This window comes from Leiobunum rupestre, chromosome 2, assembly GCF_980474605.1.
Source record: "Leiobunum rupestre chromosome 2, qqLeiRupe1.1.hap1, whole genome shotgun sequence".
NCBI classification, from domain to species: domain Eukaryota; kingdom Metazoa; phylum Arthropoda; class Arachnida; order Opiliones; family Sclerosomatidae; genus Leiobunum; species Leiobunum rupestre.
Window position 1 is genome coordinate 71,361,800 of NC_143385.1, and position 16,883 is coordinate 71,378,682.

General features: G+C 28.6%; 1 protein-coding gene across 1 annotated transcript in view; it reads right to left on the reverse strand.

Annotated features, from left to right (window-relative positions):
* The window catches only part of LOC149958929 (anion exchange transporter-like), a 62,142-nt gene extending 45,513 nt beyond the window's left edge, over positions 1–16,629 (reverse strand). Inside the window, exon 1 of the mRNA XM_090166287.1 lies at positions 16,364–16,629. The gene's annotated coding sequence lies outside the window, so the exon portion shown is untranslated. The remainder of the gene's footprint in view (positions 1–16,363) is intronic.
* Between the last annotated feature and the right edge of the window lie 254 nt (positions 16,630–16,883).

A 16,883-nucleotide genomic window follows, 5' to 3' on the forward strand; every position in this document is an offset into this window, starting at 1 on the left:
AGTAATACAGAAAGCCAGGACATATTTTTAAAAGATTGATATTTTAAAGCGCGCGCTACTTAATATTTCAATAAAGAACGTCTCAATCTTTTTCGCACGCGCCTCTTGAAAGAAAATATGCGCGCGCACGCTATCAACTTTAGCCTTACAAATAAAACTAACATAAACAGGTGCTTATTTTACTGACAAGGAGAGTACCCGAGGTGTTTATTGCCGATTTTGTTCAAAGTCGGGCGTAATGTAAACCTATATGAGCTATGAAATTTCTCAAAAGGAGACGTTGCACTACCCATTCGATTTTCCATGGCAGCCGAAAATGTTTACATTACGCCCGACTTTGAACAAAATCGGCAATAAACACGTCGGGTACTCTCCTTGTGAGTGACTCACGAGCATGCATACTTAATTCAAATATCACAATTAATTCTGCGTAAGTGGGTTGTAAGGTCCCGTAAATTAGCTAAAATTAATATATCTTCATATGATTATTAATTATAATTGATTATAATTAATTATTATTATTAATTATAATTGATTATAGTTCATTATTATTATTAATTATAATTCATTATAATTAATTATTATTATTAATTATAATTGATTATAATTGATTATTATTATTAATTATAATTGATTATAATTAATTATTATTATTAATTAATTAATAATTATAAACGTAGTTCTAAATTGATGAGAACTAACTATGTTACATTCAACTCATGCCATGGTAAGAAAAAAACCACTATTGATATTTAGGAAAGATTTCTTACATAATAAAACAGCACTGGCTTTATCTTTGCTTTTCCTAAATGGTCAACCCGAAGGTAAATATTTGGTGAATACAGCTAAGGTAACCTACGTAAAGCCAGTATATGTATTTCTGATAATATCATTTGAAGTTATGTTTTCTCAATTAATTATACATCATTATTTCACTGAATACCAAATTTTGTTTGTTTAAAACTTTTAACGATAAATAAGAATATAGTATTTACATTTTTAAAACCTGATAACCTTTGGCACTTCAGCAACCGTAGGAGAAAATATCAACACCCGCAACCACTGACATGTGAGACCAAATATCTACAGCTTATCTATATCTATATAATAAAAAGCTGTTGGTTGGGTGGTAGGTTCGTTCCGTGGCCTTTATGCATCAGCCATTGGATACAGGGGGTTTAAAGGGGTACAGGGAGGCTTGGAACGACTGCGAGTTTGAGTTATTTTTGCGGGGAAAGGGGTACCACGGAAATTCTCGTTTTGGAAAGGGGGAGGGGAGTACTACGGAAATTCTCGCATGGAGAAAAGGGGGAGAGGGTACCACGGTAATTATCACATGGGAAAAAGGGGGGAAGGGCCTTAATGGGGTGGTTTTACTATGGGGAAATGAGTACCACGGTAATTATCACATGGGGAAAAGGGGGAGGTGGGTACCACGGTAATTATAGCATTTGAAAAAAGGGGAGGAACGGTAATTATCACATGGGAAAAATGGGGAGGGGGTACCCGGTAATTATCACATGGGAAAAAAGGGGAGGAAGGGCCTTACTGCGGTGGTTCGACTATGGGGTAAAGGGTGCCACTGAAATTATCGCATGGGTAAAAGGGGGAGGGTGCCTTACTGCAGTGAGTCGACTATGGGGAAAAGGGTACCACGGTAATTTTCACATGGGAAAAGGGTTGAAGTGGGTACCACGGTATTTATAACATGGGGAAAAGGGGGAGATTGGTACCACGGTAATTATCACATGGGGAAAATGGGGAGGTGGGTACCACGGTAATTATAACATGGGGAAAAAGGGGAGGAATGGTAATTATCACATGGGGAAAATGGGGAGGAATGGTAATTATCACATGGGGAAAATGGGGAGTACCCCGGTAATTATCACATGGGGAAAAGGGGGCGCCTCTAAACACACAACTCGCTGAGGGCCCGCCTGTTTGATCACCTTTACAATTATTTTCTAAAATGAAAATGTCATTATAATTAGCAAACATATTGCTTTAACTACCTTTGCTAAATAACGACATATCATAACTAATATTTTTGTATAAACTATATCAGAGTTTCTTAGCATGTTCCAATGTTCTTTCTACAATCAAAATGAGTGCCAAATTATAGCACTAGAAACTAAACTATGTTTCAAACATTTAAAAGCTCATTAAACCCATTAAAAAGGATACAAAACGTATAATAAATTTAGCAAATTAATTGAAGTATTCGACTACCAAATGAAAGATTTGAAAGAATTGTAAATATTTTTTTATTGTTATCCATCCAGGTAATTAAGAAAGGGTTTATGTATATTAAAATATTATATTGAAAAATTTTAGTAGCTCTTTTGCTTGAAATAATTAAATAATAATAATGCTGGTTTCGAAACGGTTTTCAATAGCTAGTTTTAGACGTAGAATATAACCGTGAAGCTAAACTACCGCCTTCGACGTGGATAAACTGCCACACAATGTTTCCTAAACCGGCTAACAAACATGATAATAAAGGCAGTCCAGGAGTCTTTGAGTGGTCAAGAGGACCCCAATTTTAATGAAAACCAACGTTTAAATAAAATTTCGAAATATATTTTATAAATATTGGATTTCATAATATTTTTAATTTATATTTTAAGTATTTTAAGTTTTTTAAGTTTTTTAATTATTTTAAGTATTTTAATTATTTTAATTATTTTAAATGTTTAAATTGTTTTAATTGTTTTAATTGTATTAATTGTTTTAATTATTTTAATTATTTTATAAAAATACCGTAATTCACAATTGTTTACCACTATTATCAAAATATCATAATTAATCATAATTTAATATTTTAAAAACACCGCAATATATCATAATTTAAAACTCCTTAATTATCAATTTAAAAACACCGCAATATATCATAATTTAAAACTCCTTAATTATCAATTTAAAAACACCGCAATACATAATAATTTACCACTCCTTAATTATAAATTTAGAAACACCGCAATACATCATAATTTATCACTCCTTAATTATCAAATTAAAAACACCGTAACTCACCATAATTTACCATTATAAAATACCGTAATTCACCATAACTCAACATTTAAAATACCATACTTCACCATAACTCAACATAATTTAACATTTAAAACACCTTAATTAACAACTATTTATCAAAATTCCGTATTTCACCATAATCTACCACTAATTATAAAAATTCCGTAGCTCACCATAATTAACCACTTTTAATTAAAAACATCCTTATTTCACCATGATTTACCACCATTTATAAAAATTTCGTATTTTACCATTATTTACCACCATTTATAAAAATTTCGTATTTTACCATTATTTACCACTATTTATAAAAATTTCGTATGTCACCATTATTTACCACTATTTATAAAAATTTCGTATTTTACCATTATTTACCACTATTTATAAAAATTTCTTATTTTACCATTATTTACCACTATTTATAAAAATTTCGTATTTTACCATTATTTACCACTATTTATAAAAATTTCGTATTTTACCATTATTTACCACTATTTATAAAAATTTCGTATTTCACCATTATTTACCACTATTTATAAAAATTTCGTATTTTACCATTATTTACCACTATTTATAAAAATTTCGTATTTAACCATAATTTACCACTATTTATAAAAAATCAGTAATTTACCATTAATCACCACTATTTGTAAAAAATCCGTAACTCACCATTATTTACTACTATTTATTCCCATTAATTTACCAATATTTATCAAAATTACGTAATTCGCAATTTTCTATCACTATTAATCCAAATTCCGCAATTCAACATTGTTTACCACTATTTAACAAAATGGTATATTTTGTGACGCCGTTATTGGATATTATTTATTTTCGGAGAGAAAAAAACCTGTTTTATTTGTTTTCTCCGATAAGCTTGTGAAAAATAGATGAGCGGAAAGACACGTTTCCAAAGCTTTGCACCCTTGAATTTCGCTGATTCTCGTATTGATGACATTGGAAACCTTCGTCGACGTGTGCCAATACTTGTTGAAAGTTTATTTGGAAACCTACGCGGTACACCGGCACCTGCGGCGAATTCATTGTCAATATCTGGACTACACTAACTCAACTTTTGTTTTCAGGGACAAAAGTGTAGATTTCTCTACGTTCGATTTGACGTCGAAAATGGGTATTTAATTAAGCTGTCCAAATAAATCTCATCTATAACAATCGAATATCCCAATAGTTTCGCTGTTAATTATGGCTAGCCTAGCGCGTGCAAGCTGTAAAAATGTTAGTTTAGTGTCGTTTCGTAATGTTATTTACAGTAGCTTGTCTCCTTCACCCGGGAAACTCTCGTATAATTGGTTTTTCACACGACAAAAATCAATGCTCGAAGTGTTCAGGGACAAGTTCACTTCCAGGGTCGTGTTCCCGCAGCCGGGTTTCTCTTCGAAACTTACTTTTACTTCAAAACGAAATAATTTATTATTCTTATACGATATTAACTATTATTATTATACGATATTAACTATTATTCTTACACGAAATTACCTACTATTCTTAGACGAAATTACCTACTATTCTTACGCGAAATTAACTACTATTCTTAGATGAAATTACTTACTATTCTTAGACGAAATTACCTACTATTCTTAAGACGAAATTACCTACTATTCTTAAGACAAAATTACTTACTATTCTTACACGAAATTACTTACTATTCTTAGACGAAATTACCTACTATTCTTAAGACGAAAATACCTACTATTCTTACACGAAATTAACTACTATTCTTAGACGAAATTACCTACTATTCTTAGACTAAATTACCTACTACTCTTAAGACGAAATTACCTACTATTCTTAGACGAAATAACGTACAATTCTTACATGAAATTATCTACTATTCTTACATGAAATTACCTACTTTTCTTACACGAAATTACCTACTATTCTTAGACGAAATTAACTACTATTCTTAGACGAAATTACCTACTATTCTTAGACTAAATTACCTACTACTCTTAAGACGAAATTACCTACTATTCTTAGACGAAATAACGTACAATTCTTACATGAAATTATCTACTGTTCTTACATGAAATTACCTACTTTTCTTACACGAAATTACCTACTATTCTTAGACGAAATTACCTACTATTCTTAAGACGAAATTACCTACTATTCTTAGACCAAATTAATTACTATTCTTACACGAAATTACCTACTTTTCTTACACGAAATTACCTACTATTCTTACGCGAAATTACCTACTATTCTTAGATGAAATTACTTACTATTCTTAGACGAAATTACCAACTATTCTTACCCGAAATTACCTACTATTCTTAGATGAAATTACCTACTAGTCTTACACGACATTACCTACTATTCTTACGCGAAATTACCTACTATTCTTGCTTTAGTCCCATTCGACCAAAATCCTATTCGACTGCAGGTCTTGGGCACGCAGCCTTCTTTGCGGGCTTTTTTGACCATAACATGTAGAGGTATTTTCACGCGCAAAATGAATTTTAAAAGCCGTCAATTGCCGATAAACTCTATTTACGTCTTTAAGGTTAGTTCCCATTTGGCGAATTTTCAAGACGAATAAAATTTTCGCGCAACGAAAAAAGACGTGTTTTTTCGGTCGCTGGGGAAGCGGTTCTCACTTTAGCGCGAAAATTTAAAAACGCTGAAAACAACTCGTGCGGGTTTTTAGTAATGTTTTAGGCCTAACATAAAACATCAGTTCAAAGTGAACCAAATGGATGTTCCTGTTGATAATTTCAATAAATAAACGATTCTATTCGTGAGATAATTACCTTTACTTCAGTATCAAGGGGTACGTCAAGTTATTAAGATTTCTTGCCAGAAATGCAAGATTTCTTGCGATCTTGCTAACTTGACGATTTTCAAAACCGGAAACAAGAACTTTTGATCTCACAAATCTTGCGAGATTCCCAAGATCGCTTTCGAGGTAGTTTTTAAGAAGATTCAAGATGGCGTCGAATGCCAATGAATTATTTGGCGTAGCTCTAAAAGATGATAGTAGGGGAATAAATTATAATTTTGAGGTTTCCGCCGAAGAATTCCAACGACTTGTAAATGGTAAATATATTTGTAATTGGTTTGGTCGTTTTTTTCTAAATTAAATCAACGTTTCTAACTATTATTTCCAAAAAGGCTTAAAGTTGTATTACTTATTTTACAAATCCAGCTTATCGAAGAAAATTGATAGACAACTTGACACTTTTTTTAAATTCTTTTAACTAAGAAATTGTCTTGCAAGAACAAAATCTTACGGTAAGATTTAGATCTCGATAACTTGACGCGCCCTTGGTCAAGTTGGCTGAGCAGCTTTTCTAAAGACATAGGCTTAATAAGCGACGAACGTGAGCGGAATAGATCGAGGGAACGCGTTTGCTGATGGGCCGAAGCTTTTTATCGCCAAGGTGTGGACGTCAAAAAATAGAACATTCGCTAGATACCGCGGAGACGCGATTTTAGCGGCGAATTTGAAAAAAATCGCAAATTTTATTCGTGAACGTCAATTTTCAGGGCGAAATTTTTTTTTTTCGCTAAGTGGGAACTAGGCTTAATTGGACTTGTTAAAAAGTTCGACGCGCGTCTTGATATTTTAGCGTAAACGGGCTCGAGCGATTTCGCGCGTGTTCCCTGAAATATAAAAAAACGCACGAGCCTTTTACGCTAAAATATTAAAGAGCGCGTGGAACATTTTAACAAGTTGAACAAGACACGAATAATTTATGCTAGCGTCTATTAACGTAACGATCCACCCTTCGAATAATTGGCATTAAATTCAATATTGAATTTTTTTCCGAAACAAGAATTTGCCAAATTTCCCCAACTTTAGATTAAAGTTAAGGGAGACCTTGTAGCCTAGTTGAAGGATTATATAAATTTTTACCAGTTTCTCGAGGGTTGGTTAAACCTGCGTAACACTTACAAATCGGTAAGGTTGTTCCACATATTGCCTTTTAGTCAACAGTTGCTAATATCCATACAGATTAACCCATTTCCCTTCCTTATACTTTTTTTACGCGAGTTACTACCATGTAAATTAATTTTCATACTTACAAATATATTGCCCGATAGTGTACAGTTACCAAAATACATTAAGTTAATCCCTCTCCACTTCATCATAATTTATTTTTACGTGACTTATTACCATATAAATTAAGATTCAAACTTAAATTAATTGCATTTCAAACTAACCAATCGTTAAGACTGCTGACGTAATAAAAAATCCATCAAACTAAACCACCTCAATCTCACATACTTTTTGGGTGACCGAGTTATAAACGACATAGATTAAATTATTACATTTCAAACTTACCAATCGGTAAGGCTGCTTAAGTAATAAAAATTCTTTAAGTTAAACCATCTCTATTTCTCATAATTTATTTTGGGTGCGCGAGTTATAAACCATATAGATTAAATTACATTTCAAACTTACCAATCGGTAAGGCTGCTTAAGTAATAAAAATTCTTTAAGTTAAACCATCTCTATTTCTCATAATTTATTTTGGATGCGCGAGTTATAAACCATATAGATTAAATTACATTTCAAACTTACCAATCGGTAAAACTATTTCTAATAATTCCTCGTGTAGTGCGCCGTTACCAAAATCCATAAGGTTAAACCATTATTTATTTTGTAACACTTCCAAGAGATCCACGTGTAGACAATCAAGAATCGACTCTCGTCAAAGCGATCGGAGTGAACAATAATCCAAAAAAACGTGTTTAGAATTTTCCCGCGTACACACGACGCAAGCATTCAAGGTTCATAATAAAAGGTTTGGGACGATTTCTTCGACAATGTTCTACAAGCTCGCTTTAATGCGAAAATTATTCGGCTTCTACGATTTTAATAACAATAATAACTAGGTGACATACGAGCGAGTTCAGCAAACGTACTGATCAAATTCGTCCTTGGCGCGGGCTATAATGGGCCAGGGAAGAAATTACACTACGTAATGATTTTAGTCCTTGGACAAGACCGGTATCACGGTAATGTTGAGATCATACATACCACGTTTGGATTTTTTTGACATATCACCCTACCCCTCACACCCGTTATTCTCTCCGTATATGCAAAACTAGTGGTCTCGGGTATCTTAAATATTTCTGCAAACTCCCTGTCTAGCTCGGCTCTTCGTGGATGACAGCCGGGTTTATCCTCTGGCAAATGCGCAAATTTGATTGGACATCATTGACAAAGGTGGCGGGAAAGGCTTGGATAATCTGCCAACTGGATCGCACCATGGATTCAATAGAAGCTACTTATTTAATCCACGCTCGCAGGGTATAGAGAGAGTTTACCTAGTCTTTTTGGAAGATCATCCATTATCAAGGTGACAAGGACTTCGAGATCGCCATGCTTAAATTACTTAATTAATTTTTATTATGGTATTTTTGTATATTTTTCATATAATAATAATGATTTTTAATTAATTAGTTTTATTAATAGACTTTTTTATGCGATCAACTAATAATAATAATCAGCTGGGCTAATACCCAAGGCACTACCTTATGCCTAAGTTATCTAGCGACTTTTGAAGCCATTAATTCAAGTGGCCGGGTTACAATGCATAGGAGGGTTACGCTAGCCAACAGCTCCCTACACTCATTATTACCGTTAACCTCAACAAGTTTTAATTAAAGGGGAAACCGAAAAACTCGAGGGAGAGGCCCTTTAATCAATGGGCTAAGAACTTGCAAACTCAACGCGGAAGGAATGGTTCGGAGTTTTCACCTAGTGTCATAAGCTGGGACCGATCCCGGCTCCTCTTGCTGCGAGGCGAAAGTGATAACCACTCCGCCACTATTCTAAATATTTCAAAGATCGAAATCCACATTTTGAAGGGTCGAAATCACCATTTACTAAAGATCGCCTATTTGGCACATCTTAAATAAAGGGCTTCGTCGCTGTCTGTTCTAGGAATATGTAGCCATCTATCTAATGGGGTGTAAGTGTAGAAAGTAATTTCAGAATGAATTAATATTAAATTGAGGTACAGAATTAAATTGAGATAAAGAATTAAATTGAGATAAAGAATTAAATTGAGATAAAGAATTAAATTGAGATAAAGAATTAAATTGAGATAAAGAATTAAATTGAGATAAAGAATTAATTTGAGATAAAGAATTGAATTGAGATAAAGAATTAATTTGAGATAAAGAATTGAATTAATAATAAATTGAAATAAAGAATTGAATTAATAATAAATTGAAATAAAGAATAATAATAATAATAAATTGAAATAAAGAATTAAATTGATATTAAAGGGAAATAAAGAATTAAATTGATATTAAATTAAAAGAAGAATTAAATTAATATTAAATGAAAGAAGAATTAAATTAATATTAAATAAAAAAGAATTAAATTAATATTAAATAAAAAAGAATTAAATTAATATTAAATAAAAAAGAATTAAATTAATATTAAATAAAAAAGAATTAAATTTATATTAAATAAAAAAGAATTAAATTAATATTAAATAAAAAAGAATTAAATTAATATTAAATAAAAGTAATAATTAAATTAATATTAAATAAAAGGAATAATTAAATTAATATTAAATAAAAGGAATAATTAAATTAATATTAAATAAAAGGAATAATTGAATTATTATTAAATGAAAAGAAGAATTAAATTAATATTAAATGAAAGGAATAATTGAATTATTATTAAATGAAAAGAAGAATTAAATTAATATTAAATGAAAGAAAAATTAAATTAATATTAAATGAAACGAAGAATTAAATTCATATTAAAGTGAAATAAAGAATTAAATGGAGATAAAGAATGAAATTGAGATAAAGAATGAAATTGAGATACAGAATTAAATTGAGATAAAGAATTAAATTGAGATAAAGAATTAAATTGAGATAAAGAATTAAATTGAGATAAAGAATTAAATTGAGATAAAGAATTAAATTGAGATAAAGAATTAAATTGAGATGAAGAATTGAAATAAAGAATTAAATTGAGATGAAGAATTGAAATAAAGAATTAAATTGAGATGAAGAATTGAAATAAAGAATTAAATTGAGATGAAGAATTGAAATAAAGAATTAAATTGAGATGAAGAATTGAAATAAAGAATTAAATTGAGATGAAGAATTGAAATAAAGAATTAAATTGAGATGAAGAATTGAAATAAAGAATTAAATTAATATTAAATTGAAATAAAGACCTAAATTAATATTAAATTGATGTGAAGAATTAAACTAACATTAATTGAAAATAATAATAAAATTAATATTTAATAAAAGTGAAGAATTAAATTAATATTAAATAAAATGAAGAATAAAATTAATATTAAATGAAAAGAAGAATTAAATGAATATTAAATGAAACGCAGAATTAAATTCATATTAAATAAAAAAAGAATTAAATGAATATTAAATAAAACGAATAATTAAATTAATATTAAATGAAAAGAAGAATAAAATTAATATTAAATAAAAGTGAAGAATTAAATTAATATTAAATAAAAGTGAAGAACTAAATTAATATTTAATGAAAAGAAGAATTAAATTAATATTAAATAAAAAAAGAATTAAAGTCATATTAAATAAAAAAGAAGAATTCAATTCATATTAAATGGAAAGAGGAATTTATTTAAAAAATAATTAAATTAATATTAAAGTAAATTAACTAAAAAATTCATTAATACTATAAGAAAAGAAGAATTTCATTAATATGAAGAGAAAAGAAGAATGAAATATTAAATGAAAATAATTTAATTAATAATAAAATAAATAAATTAAATTTACCTAAGTTAATTTTAAATAAAAATGAAGAATGAAATTAATAGAAAACAAAAATTAAGTATTTTATTAAAAATAAATTAATTTAATTTAATTAGTTATTAAATTATTTTTAAACGATTAAATTAATATTAAAGTAATTAAATAAATATTAATGTAATTAAATAAATATTAAAGTAATTAAATTAATATTAAACTAATTTAATTAATATTAAATCAATTAAATTAATATTAAAGCATTTAAATTATTATTTATGTAATTTAATTAGAATTAAAGTAATTTAATTAGAATTAAAGTAATTTAATTAGAATTAAAGTAATTTAATTATAATTAAAGTAATTTAATTAGAATTAAAGTAATTTAATTAGAATTAAAATAATTTAATTAGAATTAAAGTAATTTAATTAGAATTAAAGTAATTTAATTAGAATTAAAATAATTTAATTAGAATTAAAGTAATTTAATTAGAATTAAAATAATTTAATTAGAATTAAAGTAATTTAATTATAATTAAAGTAATTTAATTATAATTAAAGTAATTTAATTATAATTAAAGTGATTTAATTATAATTATAATTAAAGTAATTTAAATAGAATTAAAGTGATTTAATGAGAAATAAAGTAAATAAATTAATATTAAAGCAATTAAATTGGAATTACAGTACTTAAACTAATATTATATTTAAATTAATACTGAAACAATTTCATATTGAAATACTATTAGTGTTTTTATCGACAAATGTACGGTTATAGGCGCCGTACTATTCATTATATTTGGACTCTTGGCAATTGTTTTTTCTTATTTTATTCTACACTTCCGTAAATCCCCCCTCGCTTTCCCCCTGTCGCCGGTTTCGAGAATATGTTTCATTCGTTATTTCTAGCGAAAAATCACGTCCTATTTTTAAATCATTTCTTAAAAAATCTGGTAAATTCCAAGGTTTTATCAAAAGAAATAAAAAGGTACATTTTTGAACATTTGACTTACCATCCTATTTATTTTAGAAATTAGGGGATATTATGAATTTGGGGTGGGTGTGTTTGTGCGTCCGTTCGAAATTTTCATGTTTCACTATTTGAGTAAGGCAAATAATTATTTGTTTTTAGAATTTATTAGAGTTTTTAATTTTCCGAAAATAAAAAATTTAAACATAAATTACGTTTTAATGGTTTTGAATGTTTTTAACTTTTTATCGATATGAAATGCCTTAAAACAATAAACATACTACAAAACATTAATAGTGTTACATTGTTAACCAGTCTCGTTTTACTTTTAGATTAGAAAAAATGAGGCGAAAATGCCGCTTTATTTAAATTTGTAAAACAATATATTAGACTAACCATGGAATGAAAACTTTTTTTATTTTTTTCGGAAAAATACGGAAAATGTTTCCAAAAAAAGGCTCGGTCATTTTCCAGAATATTTTCCATGCGGAAAAATTTTAGAATTTATAATTTTTAAAATTGTCTAATTTAAAATATTATTATGCCATGCTATGAAATAGCTTAATATATAAATAGTAATATAATTTAATATTAATATAGTTAATAGCATAAACATTTGTGTAATGGTAAATTTACAAAATTATTGAAATTTTAATGTGGCAATAATAGTCTAAGTAGCATTTTACACCAAAATGACATTTCCTACGCAAATCCCGCTGGAGATTAATGACCGTTAGGGGTCTCTGTCAAGTCCATAAAATAACTTGATTTCAATCTGATTGCAATCAACAAGGACGTCACGTAGGACACTATAGTTGTTGCGCTAACGAAGTTTCACTTTCTTGTTAATAAAAACTGCGCAATAAAATTCTTAACTTGTTTAAATTACATTTAAGATAAATTTATTTCAAGAATTTAAAATAAATTTAATTTCCTAATGGTGTAAAATTAAAGATGATTTAATATATACCGATTCTATGATAACGCTACTAGTGTTATACTTAATTTATTATGTTACTTATTATAACGCTACTAGTGTCATGCTTATCAAAATAGTGTTACTTATGTTCAAAATATAAGGACTATAATTATGTTACTGTTCAAAATATAAGGACTATAATTATGTTACTAATGGTCAAAATATAAGAACTATAATTATGTTATTATGTTACTTGTGATAAGGCTACTGCTGTACTTACTTATTATGTTACTTATAATAATAGTAATAATAATAATCAGCTAGCACTTTTAAGGCCATTAATTCAGGTGGCCGGGTTACAATGCGTAGGAGGGTGGTGGCAAGCCCTTCATGGCATGCAAGCCAAAAGGCCCCTACACTTACTATTACCGTTAACCTCTTCAAATCATGTATTTAGGCCTAAATATTTTTTCTTAAATTTTTTTATTGTGAACAAAATTAAAACATGTACTGTCATAAAAAGTGTATTATAGTATACACTGCACCGGTAATAAACAGTTTTTGAATGGAATTGAATTATGTTACTTAAGCAAAGAAAGAATTGGTGACAATCCTAAACATATTCTATTATAGAATTTAAAAAGCGTTTAATCGATAGCTTATTTAAAATGCTCTAAACGTCAAGTCTGACAGAGCTGCTGGCTTCGAACTCTACCAACCTCAGACCGATAAGAACTTGACACCGAGTGTCGTGTACGTGACTGAACTAAATATTTACTTCTGGGATGCGTCAGGTCTTTAAGAATTCTGGGCTTTCTCGCACTTTTAAAATAAAGATTTCGTGAAAATTCTTAACAACTTTACGCATCAAAAGTTTTAAAATTAACGGTTGCGTAAGTTGTACGAGCACGGTTGAAAATGCTACACTTTTCTCTAGGCTGCGGAAAGCAGGGTGCAATGCTAGTTTCTGGCTATTTAACGCCAAAGTACGGATTTAAATATCTTTCTACTATTTAACACCAAAATTTGGGCATAAATAGCCACATTATATTTATCACCAAAAATCGGGTAAATAACCACATACTAACAACAAAATTTGCGGTTAATAGTCATTGAATATTTACCAACAATAATCGTGGGTAAATTAGCCACAGACTGTTTAACTTTAAAAGCCGGGGTAACCAAATCTCGGTGTAAATAGCCATTTACAATTTAATACCAACAACCTGGGAAAATAGCCGCAGACTATTTAACACCAAAAATAGGGGTAAATAGCCACAGACTACTTAACTCCAAAAATTGGGCGTAAATAGCTATACTATTTATCTTAAAAATCGGTGAAAATAGTCACAGACTATTTAACCTCAAAATCTGGGTAAATAGCCACATACTATTGGTGACCAAAAATCGGGCCAAATAGCCATATAATATTTAATACTAACAATCTGATAAAATATCCACAGACTATTTACCAGAATAAATCGGGGTAAATAGCCAAATCCTTTTTAACATAAAAAATCACGGGTAAATAGCCACTTTTTATTTAACACTAAAACCCAGGTTAAATAGCCGCAAACTATACAACACCAAAAATCGGGTAAATAACCAGATTCTATTTAACACGAGAAATCAGAGGTAAATAGCCACAGACTCTTTAACATAAAAAATAAACTATTTACCTTATAAATCGGGAGTAAATAACAACGGCTTAAAAAGATGTTAAAAAGAGGTAAGGTAGCCCTCTTTACTTCCATTATTTTATATAATTAGATAATACTTTATAATTATAATTATAAAAAAATTACTGAAAAACTAAATTATAAGATTTCATAGAAATTCCATTAACATTCTATAGAGATCGTAAGATTTCATAGAAATTCCATTAACATTCTATAGAGATCGTAAGATTTCATAGAAATCCCATGGACATTCTATAGAGATCGTAAGATTGCATAGAAATTCCATGGACATTCTATAGAGATCATAAGATTTCATAGAAATTTCATGGACATTCTATAGAAATCATAAGATTTCATAGAAATTCCATGGACATTCTATAAAGATCATGAGATTTCATAGAAATTTTATGGATATTATATAGAGATCATACGATTTCATGGAAATTCTATGGTTTAAAAATAAATGAAACATTGTTGGATAGTGCACGTCTTGACACGTGTGCTTATGAGGAAAATATTTGTAAAAAGAATACTTCAAAGAAGATGCGATAAATGATTATAAATAATGGAGCAAAAAGACATAAATAAGCTTCAACTTCAATGACTGGAATTACCTCTAAAATTATTGTACAGGTGTTGCCAACAAAGGAAACGAAAAGTTGAAGGTCAATTTTTAAAGTTTGACTGCATAATATCGTTTGTAAAAATTAATTGCTAAATATCCTGTACGTAAATAATATGTCTATGGTAGTATTTATGTTTACAAAAATATAATTCGTGTTAAATATCTATTGTTATATTTTTTGGAAATAATTAATTTATATTATCAATGTTATTTATCGTATTTATTTATTTAATATTTACATATCAAAGTTGATTGACTTATAGTGTAAGTATTAATTTATCCTATAGAGTGCTCTGTAAATAAAATCGAAATTTCTAGTATACTTTCTGACTTGAGAAAAAATAATCCCAATTTCTAGATTATACAGAAAATATTGTAATTTTTCTATAAGATTCTGATTAGATCTATAGAATATCTGTAGATTTTTTAGAGTTTTTGCTTTTTTATTACTAGTTACAATGCTACGATTTCCTTTTTGAATTTTTTCAATAAAATAAAGGTCAATATTCAATAAAGATATATTGGTCTCTACTGCAATATCTTTTTATCAATTTTATTTAAATAGATTAAAATGGATTTAACATAATTTAACGCATATATCGAAGGAAATCTTGATTTACACCGATGAAAATATCTTCCCAATTTACAACGGTGTAGTTTATCAATATTTCACCAATATTAAAAGAATTAATTTTTCAATTTTATTTAAAAAGGTTAATATATAATAATGATAAATTGGTGATTTTATTATGAATTTAACATAAATTGATCTAATTATATTACCTTAATTTGAGGAGAATTATTTAAAAATCGATATCTATCCAATTGCCATGGTGAATATGAACAATCACAATATAACAATTTTAATATTCTTAATTATTTTTGTCAACATGCAATTATAATAAATTCACCTCTGCTAATAAAGTTTTATTTTTTTATATTTTATTTTAATAGATTTAAATATGGATCTAAATTTATGACTATATAACTAACTTAAATCAAGAAAAATAGCATTAATTTTAGTAGCTACTAACTGCACAATCTTAATTTTCCAATTTTATTTGAATAATTTTAATTTAAAACCCAAAATCGAATTATTTATTAATGATATCTAAACTTAAATCAAGAAAAATTGCCTTAACCCGAACAGATATTGACTGCAATAATTTAATTTAAGTAACTTTAAATATGAATCTAATAAAAATGGAGCTAAATCGCTCTATATTTATCAAATATATCTTAACTTAAATCAAATCAAATAACCTTCGAGAATATTTTAATTTTTCAATTTCATTTAAATAGTTTTAAATAAGAATCTGATAAAAAATTAACCTAAAACGATTCACATTTTTCAAATTTATCAAAACTTAACTTTATCAACTTCAATAATATTCAAGAATAATATTCCTTACCTTAATTCGGCAAGATATTGACTAGGTGTCCTCAGAGTTACGAGCGATTGGCAATAAATCAGTATAGCTCCGATGTCATTTTTATTTAATTCTTTCCATATCGGGAATCAGTCTCAAGGCTTTTATTTAAAAAACACACTTATTTTTCCTCTGTACAATTTCTGAAGAGAGGCGATATCTCCGATATGTAATTCTAATACTCTTCAGGGCGAAGGTGTCGAACAACTGCGATATTTTCTCGCTTACGAACTCGCGCTTCAGCCGAGATAAACTGCGAAAATTGTTTAATACATATTTTCGCCCCGTTTGTTTTATCAGGGACCAATCGGGGACGTACCTAATTTTGACGTCACGCGACTAAACGACCAATTGTTGCTTTTCAAGGGCACACCGTCACGGGGAAAGTCGCTTAATGAAACCATCGCGGTTAATATACAGGGTGTTCGCGTCTGAAAGGATCAATGTTTAATTGGGAAAGATGGACTACAACTAAATTATCTCCGGAATCATTAGGTTTAGA